Source organism: Anomalospiza imberbis, chromosome 1 (genome assembly GCF_031753505.1).
Source record: "Anomalospiza imberbis isolate Cuckoo-Finch-1a 21T00152 chromosome 1, ASM3175350v1, whole genome shotgun sequence".
Taxonomy (NCBI): domain Eukaryota; kingdom Metazoa; phylum Chordata; class Aves; order Passeriformes; family Viduidae; genus Anomalospiza; species Anomalospiza imberbis.
Genome location: NC_089681.1, coordinates 14735153 through 14749451, shown reverse-complemented (window position 1 = coordinate 14749451; position 14299 = coordinate 14735153).

The window sequence follows — 14299 nt, the reverse complement described above, 5'->3', positions numbered from 1 at the left end:
TTTGAAGATTTCAGCATTAATTTATGTTCATAATGTCTCACTAGAACCTTTATTCAGAATAAACATTGATTCTCTGTATGTCCCACATGGATTTCTGCCAGGTGCAGTAATATGTCAAGGGTTTTCTTCTGCAAGAAAACATTTGCTGTGTCGCTACTCTCCTGTATCTCCATATGGAGTTAGAGGTCTGGGCATTGACCCAGGGAGCGTCCAGGCCATCGACCATTGGGCTGCTGATAAGATGCTCGCATTAATTTAACCGTGCTGATACACTGGATTGCATCAAAGTCCACCAAAAGAGTGGACCAGCAAAGCCGCGTCATTTGCTGCTATAGGAGAGAGCCTCTCCCAGTGGAGTGCGCACCAGGGCAGTGACAGCACAGTGGCGTGAGTCAGAAACCTCAGTGTGTCACAGCCTGGCCCACGGTGCTGCTGAAATGTCCACAGCACCGCCAGGCTCTGGCTCTTGCCCTGCTCAGTGCTTCTGACACTTGCGTCCATTTTAGTATGAAATCCTCCTTTCTCTGGCTCAGCAGACACTGAGGACTGGTCAGAATTGCCTTTCTAGCTACTGTGGGCCAGTGTTGTAGATGTCGGCAAACCCAATGGGAAGAATGATGATGTCTGACTTATTTCAGAAGGCTGAATGATTTTTTTATTATAATTATGCTATGATACATTAATATACTATATAAAAGAGGATACTAAAAACTACATGCTACTCTCTCTAACTCTCTTAACTCACTCCCAACTCGTGACCCTGTTCTCCAGAGTCCAGACACAGGTGGATCTCATTGGCCATCAGGCCCAAACAATCCACCGTGATCCAACCAGGCATTCGCTCTAGGTAAACAATCTCCAAACACATTCCACAAGAGAAAAACAAGGAGCAGAAATAGAAATTGTTTTCTCTTTCACTTCTCTCTGTGCACCTTTATAAAAATCCTGAGAGAGAGAGAAATGTGCTTGCCACAGGCCAGTGTGTGCCAGTTGTCTCTTTAAAAGCTCTACATCATATTGCCATTGACTGAGCAGAAATTAACGATGGGAAGAAATCATTACTATTTTTTCCTTAGTTGTCACTAGCAATTCCTTAATAGTTGCCCATTTAAAAAAATAAAATAATAAAAATGTGTCTATTGTTTTTCTCATGCTCTCTACTGTTTGAGCAAGCAATTCTTTCTATAAAGGACATCCTTTTTGAGAACAAAACTAGGAGTTCTACTTAAATTTTTGGTAATACCTACCATGTAGTTAAAAGCATTAAGCTTATATGTATGTCGAATCTTTTCCACATGACTCTCTGTAGTTGGTTTTCAATTTTTCCAAAGTTCAGTTTCCAGTTTTTCCATTCTTTGTTATTATAGGGCTTTAAATGTACATACTTCAAAGAAGCAAATATATGCAAATCCCAGAGAGTTTATAGTCTAAATTTGGCTCAGTTTAAATCTAAAGGATTTGAATTGTTATCACATCTGTTTCTCATGGCAGTATGTGACTACTGTGAAGATCTGCCGGTAATCTTGTCCTCTAATTTATTCTTGAATGTATTTTAAAATTATGCCAGTATAATTTAATATTATTTATTTTTTCCAATGTCTATTCTGTTTGATATTTTTCTGTTTCATCTAAAAGGAATGCTTCCTTCCATCAAAATTAAAAATCAAGACAATTCATTTGCATGGTCTAACATTCATTTGCATGTTAATTGCCTGACATAAAAATGTTTCATTTGTACTGTGGAGATAAATACACTTGATTAACAAATTGGTATTTAAATTTCAGAATAATTCTCAGATATTATGCTAAGAATTAAAGCAACTACAGTACAGTAAGTAAGGAAAATCAAAATACAGTGTGTGTTAGAACTCCTGTCCATTGAGTTCCATCCACTGACCTATCAATTTTAAAACACCATAAATAAGTTTTCTTCATTATTAGCCATACATTAAATTACTGCATGGCTCTTTCAAATGTTTGTGATTAAGTCAAGTATTTTTCAACCTTTTGCACTTAGGTTCTCATGAAGGTCAATTCTTAAAAAAAAATCTCCATTAGTAACTTTGTTTGCAGTTTTGGGTTTTTTTTTTAAATTCAGCTTGGAAAGTGCTCTGAATGCCCTGGCCTGAGACAGACAATGTAACTGATCTCCTGTCCCCATTTTTTTTTTTCTCAAGAGCTGCCACAAGCACTGATTTGTATGCAGAACTCCGTACTTTGCTGAATTTCTCCTTGGGCTCTGCTCAGACACATGCATTCCAGATGGTACTTATAAAAGCAAGTTTGTGACTAGGATGTACACTCTTGCTAGCATATAGCAGATCACATTATTCAGTGACATTTAGGAAGAAACTGAGGCAAGAAGCCTATTTTTGTTTTCAGCTTTGGTCAAATGTTTCTGTCAGGCAATCATAAATTTGCAAGTGCAGAACAACTTAGTTCATATATAAATAACTTTCTGTTCGGAGAAAGAACATGTTTTTATTACTTTGGATTAACTGAAGTAATCATTTTTCCCTGACAAACATTCTCCCTTGAAATTTGAGATCCAAATCTACTCTTGACTCATACACCCATCCTCCAGTTCTTTCCAATCTAAGCTGCTTTGCCTAATCACTTCCAAGTATTGGCAACAATAAATAGCTTTTTTGAGCACTCAAACAAGAAATTCAGGGTAGTCAAAGTCACACTTCTACCAGGTGAAGTATAAAGAAAAATAACATAACTTGTGATTTTATTAGATCCTGTTCCAAGGCAGATAATCCAAAGTTTGTGCAGTATGTTGGGACTTTGTCTGAGGATCAACTTCAACCTCTGTTTACAGCAAGTCAGCTTTGCTGCAGCTGTACAGAAGAGCTGGAGGTCCTGGAAAGTGACCTGCTGTGCAAGTGCATACGGACAGAAGTTTTCAGCTGTAAGCCATGACTGCCTTTAGGTCATTCATAGGTGAAATGGTTTCTGAAAGTGGCATTCAAAAATACCACAAAATCACCATGATACTCTGTTCTGAGCATTAGGTAGATATTAGAATAAAAATATTTGCACTCTGGCTGGTATTTAGGCTCTTGATTTCGGTGTGGGCCACCTGCCACAGATCCCATGTGAAGTACATGAAAATTGAGAATAAATGAAAACACTGATTTCTTGCCACTTGGCCTTTAGTTCACAATACATCCTTTTACCAAAAGCTACAGGCAAAAAGGGTATATGCTTGCTGGGAAATCTTTACATGGCAAGTCAAAGATTTTTCGCACCAGTGTATTTAACTTGAAGATGTCCTGGCTTTGACTGGGATAGAGTTCACTTTTTTCCAGTAGCTGGTACAGTGCTGTGTTTTGAATTTATTATGAGAATAATGTTGATAACACAGTGATGTTTTGGTTGTTGCTAAGTAGTGCTTACTTTAAATCAAGGATTTTCAGTTTCCCATGCTCTGCCAGTGATTACTTGCACAAAAAGCTTGGAGGCAGAACGGCCAGGATGGCTCACTGGCATATTCTATACCATAGAACATCATGGCCAGTATAAAAGCTGGGAGAATTGCCCAAGAGCCATTGATCACAGAGATGGACTGGGCATCAGTCAGTGTGATGAGCAACTGTACTGTGCATCACTTGTTTTTCATGGGTTTTATTCTTCTCTCTTTCCTTTTAATTACATTATTTATTATTATTACTATTATTAATATTAAAATAAGTATTATTTTCTTGTGTTTCCAGTATTACACTGTTCTTACCTCAAACCGTAAGTTTTACTTTTTACTATTTTTCTTCCCACTGGGATGGGAAATGAATGACTGTGTGGTACTTTTTTGCCATCTTTGATTAAACCATGAAAAAGGAACATGAAGAGATATAAATGAGGCAAAGAAAGTTTGGATTTCTGAAATTGCCCTGGAAATTCAGCTGTCAGTATTTGCTAATCCTGGATAGATGGAATGTTCTTAGGATCTGACAGAGTAAATCACGCTTCACATAATCAGTACAAGTAAACTTGTTTGCATTGGGGTTTTCAAGGTTTCTGAGATTTTTGTTTCTTGAAATTAAGTATATTTTTCCCAGCTGAGGAGAACTAGTATAAGAATTTAAAACTATCTATAGACTCAGCATTCTTGTACTGGCCTTTTTAATTTCATTATGTATCAGCCCACTTCTGCTTAATAGTTTTAAAAGTATTTAAGTTTATGGCTATTCAAGAAGAAAACTGAAAATATCCTTAATTTTTCTTCCTAGCACATTTTGTTTCCAGTAAACTGAAATATGTGTTTAACTATTTGTAATATAATTAACTGGAAAGGTGCTTTTTTTGCTTTTTGTTTTTTGGGGTTTTTTTGGTTTTTTTTTTTCCCTAGGGTAATTGCAGTTGATTAGGTGGCATTTCTTTTTCATACCAGAGCTTAATAGGTTTCAGATTTAACCAGTAAACACCTGTAATGCTTCCTTGGGCCTAGAGGTTTCTACTTGCTGCTTAATTGCAGTCTTTTTTCTCTCCTGTCTTCTGTTACACTCTTCCCATGCATTCCTAGCTTTCTCCTCCCAACCTGCTGGCCACAGTTTGTGGTCATTTTTAACTTCTAGAGTTGATCAAATGGTGGAACTAATGAGGAAACTTGCAGATAGTAAATGGTCCAGGGAAAAGAGCACAAGGACAGGTCTGCAGGGAGAGACTGAAGGCAAGCATCAGAAATACAGAAGACACATTGATTTTTAATCTTTTCTTTATTCAAATATGCCAACTTTTTAATAAAGTATTTAATGAGTGCTGATACTCTACAGCAGTTTAATTGAGAGCAGTCTTACAGAAAATTTTGCCAAAATTAAAGTAAACCTTAGCTCTCCATCAGCATAGTGGTATTCATGTAGTACCTGCCCTGGGAGCAGTTTGATACTGAAATGCAGTTAGGATAGTTTTACCTGATCCACAGAACCAGAAAGACATGTATTGCTGATGTATATGAAAATTATCTGTTATTGATAACGTCTGAAAACATTCCCAAAATACACTGCACAAGGAGTTTCATAATTTCTTAACAATTGTAATCCACCATATATTTCACTAAACAAAGAACTTCTTAAAAAAAGACTACATAATTAGATTTATTAAGGAATAATGAAAACTTCTTTAATTGTGGCTCTGAGGCTAGAACATCTCTGGAAGATAAAATACAAACTAACTAGATTTTGGCACACTAGCAATTAGATGGATCAGAAATTTTAGAATTCATGAGAGAGTAAAGTATATATTGTTTGTCCAGTTGTTGCCAGGCAATTAGATTTGACCTCCCTCTCATCTGACTTTTCAGGCTCCTGTGATGTCAAATAATAGAATTATTTTTTTGTGTTGACATGAAAACTGTATTTTGATCGAAACTACTGTTTTACTAGTCTACTGTACTTGTAGTACTTATAGTACTTGTGCTCTATTGGTAGGCATGTCTTTTCAGTTAAATTTGTCAAAGACAAATCTGGTTCTTTGGCAAGTTACACTTGTCAGCTTTCCAAATTATGCTTTTCTGCATTCCAGCATTTGCTCAAAGTGATAACCACAGTGCAAGCAATAACCATGGAGTGATCTCCCTTCTGGTCACATTGCAGTTCCTGTACTGAATGTACCTGTCAGTGCTTCACAAGTCTGGAAGCAGTTTTGCACAGAATAAATCTCCAACAGCATCTCCCACTGTGGTCTTGTTCTGACACTACAGGGACAATACAGGAGTTACAGGGTATTCTGAGCTGGAAAGGACCCACAGGGATCATCAAGTTCAACTTAGTCAGGCCCATACAGGGATTAAATCCACAACCTCGGCACTATTAGCACCATGCTCTATCCAGCTGAGTTAATGCCAGGGTTAACATGTAGGTGCTGTTTTGGAAACCACCATTGGCAGCTATGTCTGGCCCCCAAAGGTGCAGTCATGCCCTGGTGACATATCAAAGACTGAAGGTACAGGTTGTATCCTGCTCTCAGACACTGTTCTTGCAGCACAGAAGACTCTTAAAAGAGTATGAAAAATTATATCAGGATTATACTTTGATACAATTGTAAGTGATGTCTGGAAACAAATCCTGATTTCATACTTCAAATTACATTGACTTCCAACTTAGCTTGTTAAGCTTCTTCTGAGTCTTCACAGAAGCTGTCCTGCAAAAAGTGGTGTTTGAAAGGGGAGTGAAGAGACAAGCAATCCTCTTTCCCAAGCTGATCATGTAATTAAAAATAAATTCCATTCTGTATGCAGGGGCATCATGGTGAAGTAAAAATCATCACATTGAACATGGATGAAACATCCCCTTTAGTGTGACATGAATGAAATGAATTTTCCTACTGCATGGTAACCGTGTAGGTAAGGCTGAAGTCTTGAGAAGAATTGTGGAATAGAGATTCTGAGTCAAACTATGCAACATTAATGGATGTTGAGCAAGGTTGTCCAGTGGCATAAATCAGCCTGCCATTAAATCAAGTACTGGAAGTTAGAAGAAATGCAATATTTCATATCAAATGAGTATCAGGTCTTAAAATATTTTAGGGGTGAAAAAGCATTTCCTCACTGAAATTATCCTTTTTTTACCTATGCACTTTTTCTTCATGTGTTCTTACATTTCACAATTCCTATTTGCATTTGCTTTACATTTCAAAGTTGTAATTTAAATATTTTTCAGTACCAATTGTCTGGGACTATCTGTTGAAATTTTCTCCTGAATATTTTAGTGTTATATATAGGTATGGCTATATTTGTTTCTTTGATCAAGTAGGACAATTAATTACAGCATTTAAGTGGGTGATGTGATTTATATAGAATTATGATGGAAGTTAGTGTGATGTAGTGGGTGAAAATAGCTATTAAATAAAGAATGAAGCCAAAAGCTGTTCAGCCATAAAAACCTATATATTATATATACAGTATTATAGCCATACTACTTAATTTCTAGTACTATTAAACATGTCAGTGTAGTTTCTCTATCTTCATAATCATGAATGATTTTTACAGGATGTTGTAATTTCATTCTGTTAATAATAAAGATCTGTTTTATATAAGATAACCCCACAAACAATAAATTTTTGTAGGTGAATGAATCATACTTTACATGAAGGGTGCATTAATAAATACTTAATGTAAAATTAATAGATGATCAATAAATGTAATAAGTGAATTACATATAGAATAAGCTGAAGGTGCTTGGAAGCATGTAAGTGGAAGATGTTAGAGATTTTCTTATACCAAGGTCATAAGGCAGCCATAGACATACTGGCTGTTACGGCAGTCTTGAAGGGTGACCAAGATGTAGTTTGATGTATATTTGTAGACTGATGAACCAGAGAAGTCTCCTCTGGCTGTCACGCTTCTGCATACAAATGACATTACCTGGAGCAGATCAGCGATGGTAACAGCAGTTAAGGCAGAGATGCTCAGGAAATGGAGAATCTCTTTTCATTTGTCCTCAGCTTAACACTGATGAGGTTGCATCCCAAGCACTTCATAAAGGCTGGGCCCAGGCTGCAATACAGGCCTGTACCAGGGAGTTGTCAGCAGACTGCAGAGGACTTCTAAACCCTTTGGTGAGGGAGTTGGAGGATGTGGTATATGAGGACAGACAGAGAAAAGTGGACTTCAGCCAAGGGAATAGCAGGTTCCAGTTGGCTCCAAGAGCAGTCTTACACTCTTGAAAGGGGCTTTAGAAGAGACAGGGTAGTAAAAGAACAAGAAGCAGCAGTTGCAGGAAAACAGGACTGGGAGGTGATTTACTTTAAAACATTGTTGATTTCACACATTATCTCTCAGACTTCCATAAACTAGCACCAGGGCATATATACCCAGGTAGTCTGTCCAGCACACAGGCATCAGGATGCTTGAATATAAGTGTCCTGTTGAAGGACAATGACACTGGCTATTGAGGCCTCATCTTCCCTCCTGGTCTTTTCTTAGATTGAGAGCTAAAGCTGATTTTTACACATGCCTTTCTCTATCCTTTAGAGCATCTAAGCAATGAGATTTTCAATCCTATCCCACATCTCACCTCTATGAGCTGTCAGCATTTACTCACTCTTTTTTGTCTCTGATGTGAGTTTCCTAAGAAGCTGCTATCTGTGTGTTAGGATCATAATGAACTGCTAATCTCTAGATGCCTTCAATACATTAAGCATAATCAATACATTCATGCCCTCTGGGGAATGGGCCACTCCTGCCAATTCAGCAAACTTACTGAGGAGGCTGTTTTGTCCCACCTCTGAGGCAGAATAACTGAGGTTCTTGTTAATAGATTCTTTGGGGTGAATTAGAGTGAAATGACACCGAATAACCAGTGCATATATGAGGCAGGTTTATTTTAAAACAATTTGGTTGCAAGAGAAAGGAGATACATAGTCATTTTGGTTTTCTATAATTATATAAAAATACCATGAGGAAAAATATAAGGAAAAGAAAGAAAAAGAAAGGGATAAGAGCAGATAGTGGAGAGGGAAGATATCACCACCTGTGGATCTAGTGACAGGACTTAACAGTTGCAATTTCAGTGTCAGTGGTCAGAGTGAATCTTGCAGTCTTGATCCATTGGGAGTGGGGGACCATGCAACAGAGAGTTCAATGGGTTACATATGTTTATGTGTACATATATATGTATAATTCCCATGTATATATTCCCCATATATATGGGAATGATCCAATACCTCCCTTGCAGGAGTTTTACACTGTCAGATGCAGTAATGCTTTATTGGAAGGGAGGAGATTGGAATATAACAAGCATTACCCCACCTCCCAGGATCTGCTTCTTATCAGCATTTTCCCTGAGCTGGCACAACCACACTTTGGGAAACAATTGGTTACAGGCTCAGCCAGCCCATCCAATCAAAGTTTGATCCATCACAGAGGCACTTTTTATCCAAGTAATCAGTAAGTTAAACAATACTGGGCCCAGTATTGAACTCTGGGGAGCACCACTAGTGATAGGCCTCCAACTACAGTCTGTGCTACTGATTATGACCCTCTGAGATCTGCTGTTCAGCCAGTTCTCAATCCACCTCACTGTCCACTCATCCAGTCCACACTTCCTGAGTTTGCCTATGAGGACATTGTGAGTGACAGTGTAGAAAGCCTTGTTGAAGTCAGGGGAGACAATATCCACTGCTATCCCCTCATCCATCTAGATAGTTGTTTCATTATAGAAGGTAAATCATTTCAGTTGTTTCATTAAAGGTAAATCATGTTTGAGCAACCTGAGTACCTTCTTGTCATCCATATGGATAGAGATGGCCTCCAGAATCAGGTGCTACATTCCTGTTCTTAGGTCATTCCTATTACTCTTCTCCCGCCTTTGCTACTTCCTGCTGCTGCTTCCACAGCCTGAGATCTGTCCTTGCCTTGAACAGCATGGTTAGGTTTGGTGATCTGCTTGGATCTGATGATCTGCAGTAACTTCTGCAGCTTGCCTTTCATGTAATTATGTGACAGTCACAGGAATTGTCTTAGTGAAGAAAAAAGACTTTGGGATATCCATCTTCTAGAAAACATTTTTGCTCAGTACTGAGCACCAGGGATACTGGCCTCTTGGGAGTCTGTTATGTGAGTGATGAAGCGAGAAAAAATACAAGGAATGAAAAAGACATCTGGTTTTACCAGAAAGAAAACAAAATTTGATTGAAAAGTACACAAACAAAAAAATAATAGGCTAAAGAGTAGGAAAACATTTATAGCTAGAAGGATGTATTTATATTAATTTAAAAAAGATATAACAAGGACAGTGTCTTGTCTGTCTGAGAATTTTTCTATAGAAAGTAAAAAGCAACTGAAGTATCTATATAGTAATTATAAGGGGTTTGCACTAAAGCAAGAAGAACAACCAATGCAGAATATGAAACTAGATGTTATAGGAACAGCAGGAACATAGTGAATAGCAATCATCTTTGTAAAGCATAAAATGTTCAGAAATAAATAATTTTAAATCACATTTTCAGAAGAAATGTTAAAGGCAGTTTGGAGTGGAACAGATAGCTAAATGCTAAAGCCCTTAAGTGGGTAATCCCTATAAGAGGGACTTTGTAAAGAAAAAAAATTAGTTTTACTAATTTACTAATTTACTGTCCCTTTTGATGACTGATTCCTAAAAAAAACAAGAAAGTTTCCTGAAGGGAGTGGATGAAATTTGCCAGAGATTTCCCCTCAGATTTTGATTTAGACATAGATGCAATTCACTATAGTCTGTCATTCTGATAAAGACTGGAAAACAAATGTTATAATCTAGGTATTTCTGAGCCTGGTATTACAAAGAACATGCATCAAACATTTAGAGAACCCATCAGAAATGGTACTGTATAGGACTAACATTGTATTGTGATGTTATTGAAAAGGTGGGTCATTGAAAAATACTTTGAAATGAGTGATCAGAAATTAGTTCAGCTATAGTTAAGTTGAAGTGTAAACCAAAGTAGCTTCTAAGGGCCACAACTGCAAAAGGTCAGTCAATGTGGTATAATACATGTGGTATGTTCATGAAAGCAGAAAATGCAGTCATCAACTGAGTCAGAGTATCTCCAGCATCTAAATGAAGTGCCATCAATGTCTGAAATGTTGTGGCTATGCCTTCATGTGAAATAAATGTCTCATAAGGTTAAAATGCGTTGCCTCTTCCCAAGTGCCACACCTAAAGGAGAAGTTCAGGATTCATCCCAAAGCATCTCCTGGAAATGCCCAGGACCTGTCTGTCCCTTGAACCATGCGTTGTCTAGAGGAAAACTGGATGGTATGGGCTGAAGTTGTGCCAGGAACAGGTTAGCAGTTCAGCCTGGGAGGTGGGAGTACTGAGAGGGTCAGGAGAACGGGGAACCTGTTCATGTCAAGAGAGTAAAAAGAGAGAGATGGCAGACTTTTAGATTTAAAAATGTGAAGATAAATGCACCATGGATGACCACAAAAAGGTCCATATAGAAAGTTTAGAGAGACATTACCACTGATAGTGCAGGGTGCAGATGTACATCTTAGGATGAGATCTGTATGACAGGCAATGAAAATGTAGGTGAAGATAATAGTTCAATGTAGAAAAGGACTGTTATCATAGCAGCTGTATTTTCCTCAAGTATTGAGGAAAGGTCTTGATTTGAATATCTATTTGAACATCTATCAGAAAAGACATATGAGTACAGAAGAGAACTTCCATATTTTTGGTTCCTTTAGCATATTTTTTGGGTATCTTTATGAAAAAAGTATATATCTCTACAATTTACTTCCCATGGCATTTTTAATCTTGTTTTTCTCCCCTCATTTTCCCAAAAGAGCATTACACGCCTTTTAAGGTGATAATTGAATATAAACTAATATCTTACTTCAGCCCAGATGATTCCTAAAACTGTGCTAAAGTAGTATGCCACAACACATCCCTGAAATGTTACATTGCTAACATACCTCCCCTCACCTAGCAGAAACAGAGAACTGAGAAGACCTGAGATACAAGGGATTTAATGTTAAAATATATGCAGCAGAATCCTTTTACAGAAAATAGCAGGTTTTTAAACGTGACTGGCAGACAATCTCTTAAATGTTGTTTGCATCTTACCATTGTTGTTTGTGTTCCCTTACAGCATACAAAGAAATGTGTTATTTTTCTCAAAGCTAGCAACAATTTCAAAAAGGAAGTGTCTTTTCAAACACTAAATTTGATGTTTGCTAGGTAACAGCTGTGAGAAACACATGCCCAGCCCTGAATCCCTTTGTGCCAGCAGTTTGTGCTTCCAGCTCACTCATCAGTTTAACCACAACCACTCGAGTGTCAGCTATGTTTGTTCTGAGGGAAGGAGGGTGGCCCTTGTCCCCTTGTCACTGTGTGTGCTGTTATTTTGCAACATGAATAAGAATGAAGAGAAATAATATTTTCACTAAGCATCCAACTGTTTTTCATAGAGCTTAGATTTGGGAAACAAGTTCTTATCCAAGGTTATACTTGCATATCCTTTTAGAAATCAGGAGAAAACTGTGAAGTTTGGGGCTGGAGGGAGGCACGAAGTCAGCTTCATGAGCCTTTTTTGGGCAAAGAGAAGAGATATTGGGAGAGCAGAGGGCAGAGCAACAGCTCAGCACCTTTCTGGGCTGTGCTGCTGAAGACTGCATGTGTGCAATGCCTGCATCAGCTGCTCACTTGCCCTGCTTCCTGGGAACTGTGGACCACTGCTATAGCTTTTTTAACAGGACCTTTGCTAGTGATTGAGATAAAGTCCTATCAGAGAGGTTTAACATGCTTTCTTCAGTAGTGCTGCTCCCAGTCATAAGTCAAATAACCCTAAGAATTACATCCAAATTAACCTCTATCACCTCCTAATTCATTGCAAAGTCTTCACTGAAGATGTTTTTTCTTCAGACAGCTATGACATTTGGATATTATTACCTGGGTTTATTTTGGGTGGGTGTTTTTTTTTTTTTTTTTTTTTTTTTTTATTACTGTGTAATCTTCTGATCCAATAAGCAACAAATATCACAAAAGCTGAAAACACATGGTCTTTTTGCTCCCTAGGGCAAGTACCAAAATGATTTTGCCTCTGGAGATAAGAAAGATAATAAATATGTAACAGATACACTGATTTTTTTTTTTCTTTCTATACCCAAGCTAAGGTCTGGTAACTGAAACAGAGGCTGAAGACTTAGTACTCTATTATGTCAGTTTTACACCAGAGTAAATCTGAGTAAAGAAGTCTCAGTATACACTACATATGCCAGACTGATGCCAGGGGTATCTGAACAGTTTTAGCCATTCCTGATGAAAGAAATTCAGAGAACCCATGCAGAGTTGAAATAAAATTGCAGCTATTTAATTGAAGATTAGGATAATGTTTGGGATTAATGTCAGAGCTTATGCTTTAAATCTTTGCATAGTAGGACAAAGCTGGTTTTAAAACTTCTTTGGTCAGTGAGGGGCTGTACAGCATGACAGATTGTCAACTCATGGTGTCCTTACTTTCCAAGTCCCCCTGCTGCTGATAACTGGGCAAACTTCACCCATCTCCTGTCATACTGCTCTGTGTACACATCCATGCTTTGCCCATTACACTCTTCCAGTTTTGCCCTGTCTTTTCTTGGGAATAAATCACATTGCTCCCAGCTCTGCAATGCCAGTAACACAGTGCAGCCATTCTCCATAATGAACTTCAGCTCCCCGAACCCCCGGGTCCCAAGCTTGGTGAGTACAGGGAGTTTCTGTGTGTGGTGTCTGTGACCAGCTAGGGTTGTAGGGAAAAGCCCACACCACTGGTCAGCAGAGTCAGCTGTTCAACCCTGAGGGTGAGTTCTGTGGAAAGCCACTTGAACTGGCTTTACAGAAAATGTTTGTCTGGTGTTTGCTGTCCTCCCTCTGGAGGACTCTGTCAGCATAACAGAACTGGCACAAGTGGTCTGGTTGTGATGGGCAACAAAACAGAATACAGTGGGACAAGTGATACTGAGTTTATCCACTAAGCAACAGCATCAGGATCCTTAGATGGCAGTACTCATGTGATATCCACACTCCTGGTCCTTTGCCCATCTCTGCACTGTCCTTGAGGCATGTGTGGAGTGTTGTAGTTCCAGTCTGTCTGTGGCTCTCAAGCTATACTCTTTCTCCTCTCTCCTCAGAGAGGCTCTGGGGAGGATTGCACTGGGGACACATCTCCAGTACTCAGGTAGGGGTGTGGAGGGGACCTTACAGACTGAAACCTCCCTGGGACAGCTCTTAAATCCAGCCAGGTTAGGTCAGGTTGAAGAAAGGGTTAGTAATAGGAAAGAAACTATAAGCACAGAGTAAAAATTTGTAGGTTCCACAAAGGTTATGATGTTAAAAACAGTTTAAAGGTGTATAATTAGACTTAAGTAGAATTTTAGCAGTTTTAAAATAAATGAAATGTAAATCCCAGAATCCTGAGTTCCATTTACTCTTCCTAGGTTTAATTCTCCTCATTTGCATGATCGTGTACAGAGTTTTGTCACTTAGCTGGTACCTAAAGGTGCCATCATAAGGAAGTTGAGCAAAATCCTGTGATGATTCATAGAACAAATACAATGAGAAATTTAAAACTGCAAGTTCCCATATGCCATCAGTACAGGTGCCCTAGTAACATAATGTGAGAAAACCTTGCAGCTTTGTACCTGTGTGGTTCTTAGCTCCTGAAGATCCACCATCAATCGCCATTGAGTACGTGGTCAAATGCTGTGTTAGCTTTTCCATGCAAGAATGAACTCACAGGAACTGGACCACAGCTGTTTTTTTTACCAGCCAGCCATTATTAATGAATTTTGGTCCTTGAAATCCAACCTGGATTTGTCCTGGATTTGTGGTACCCAGGATAT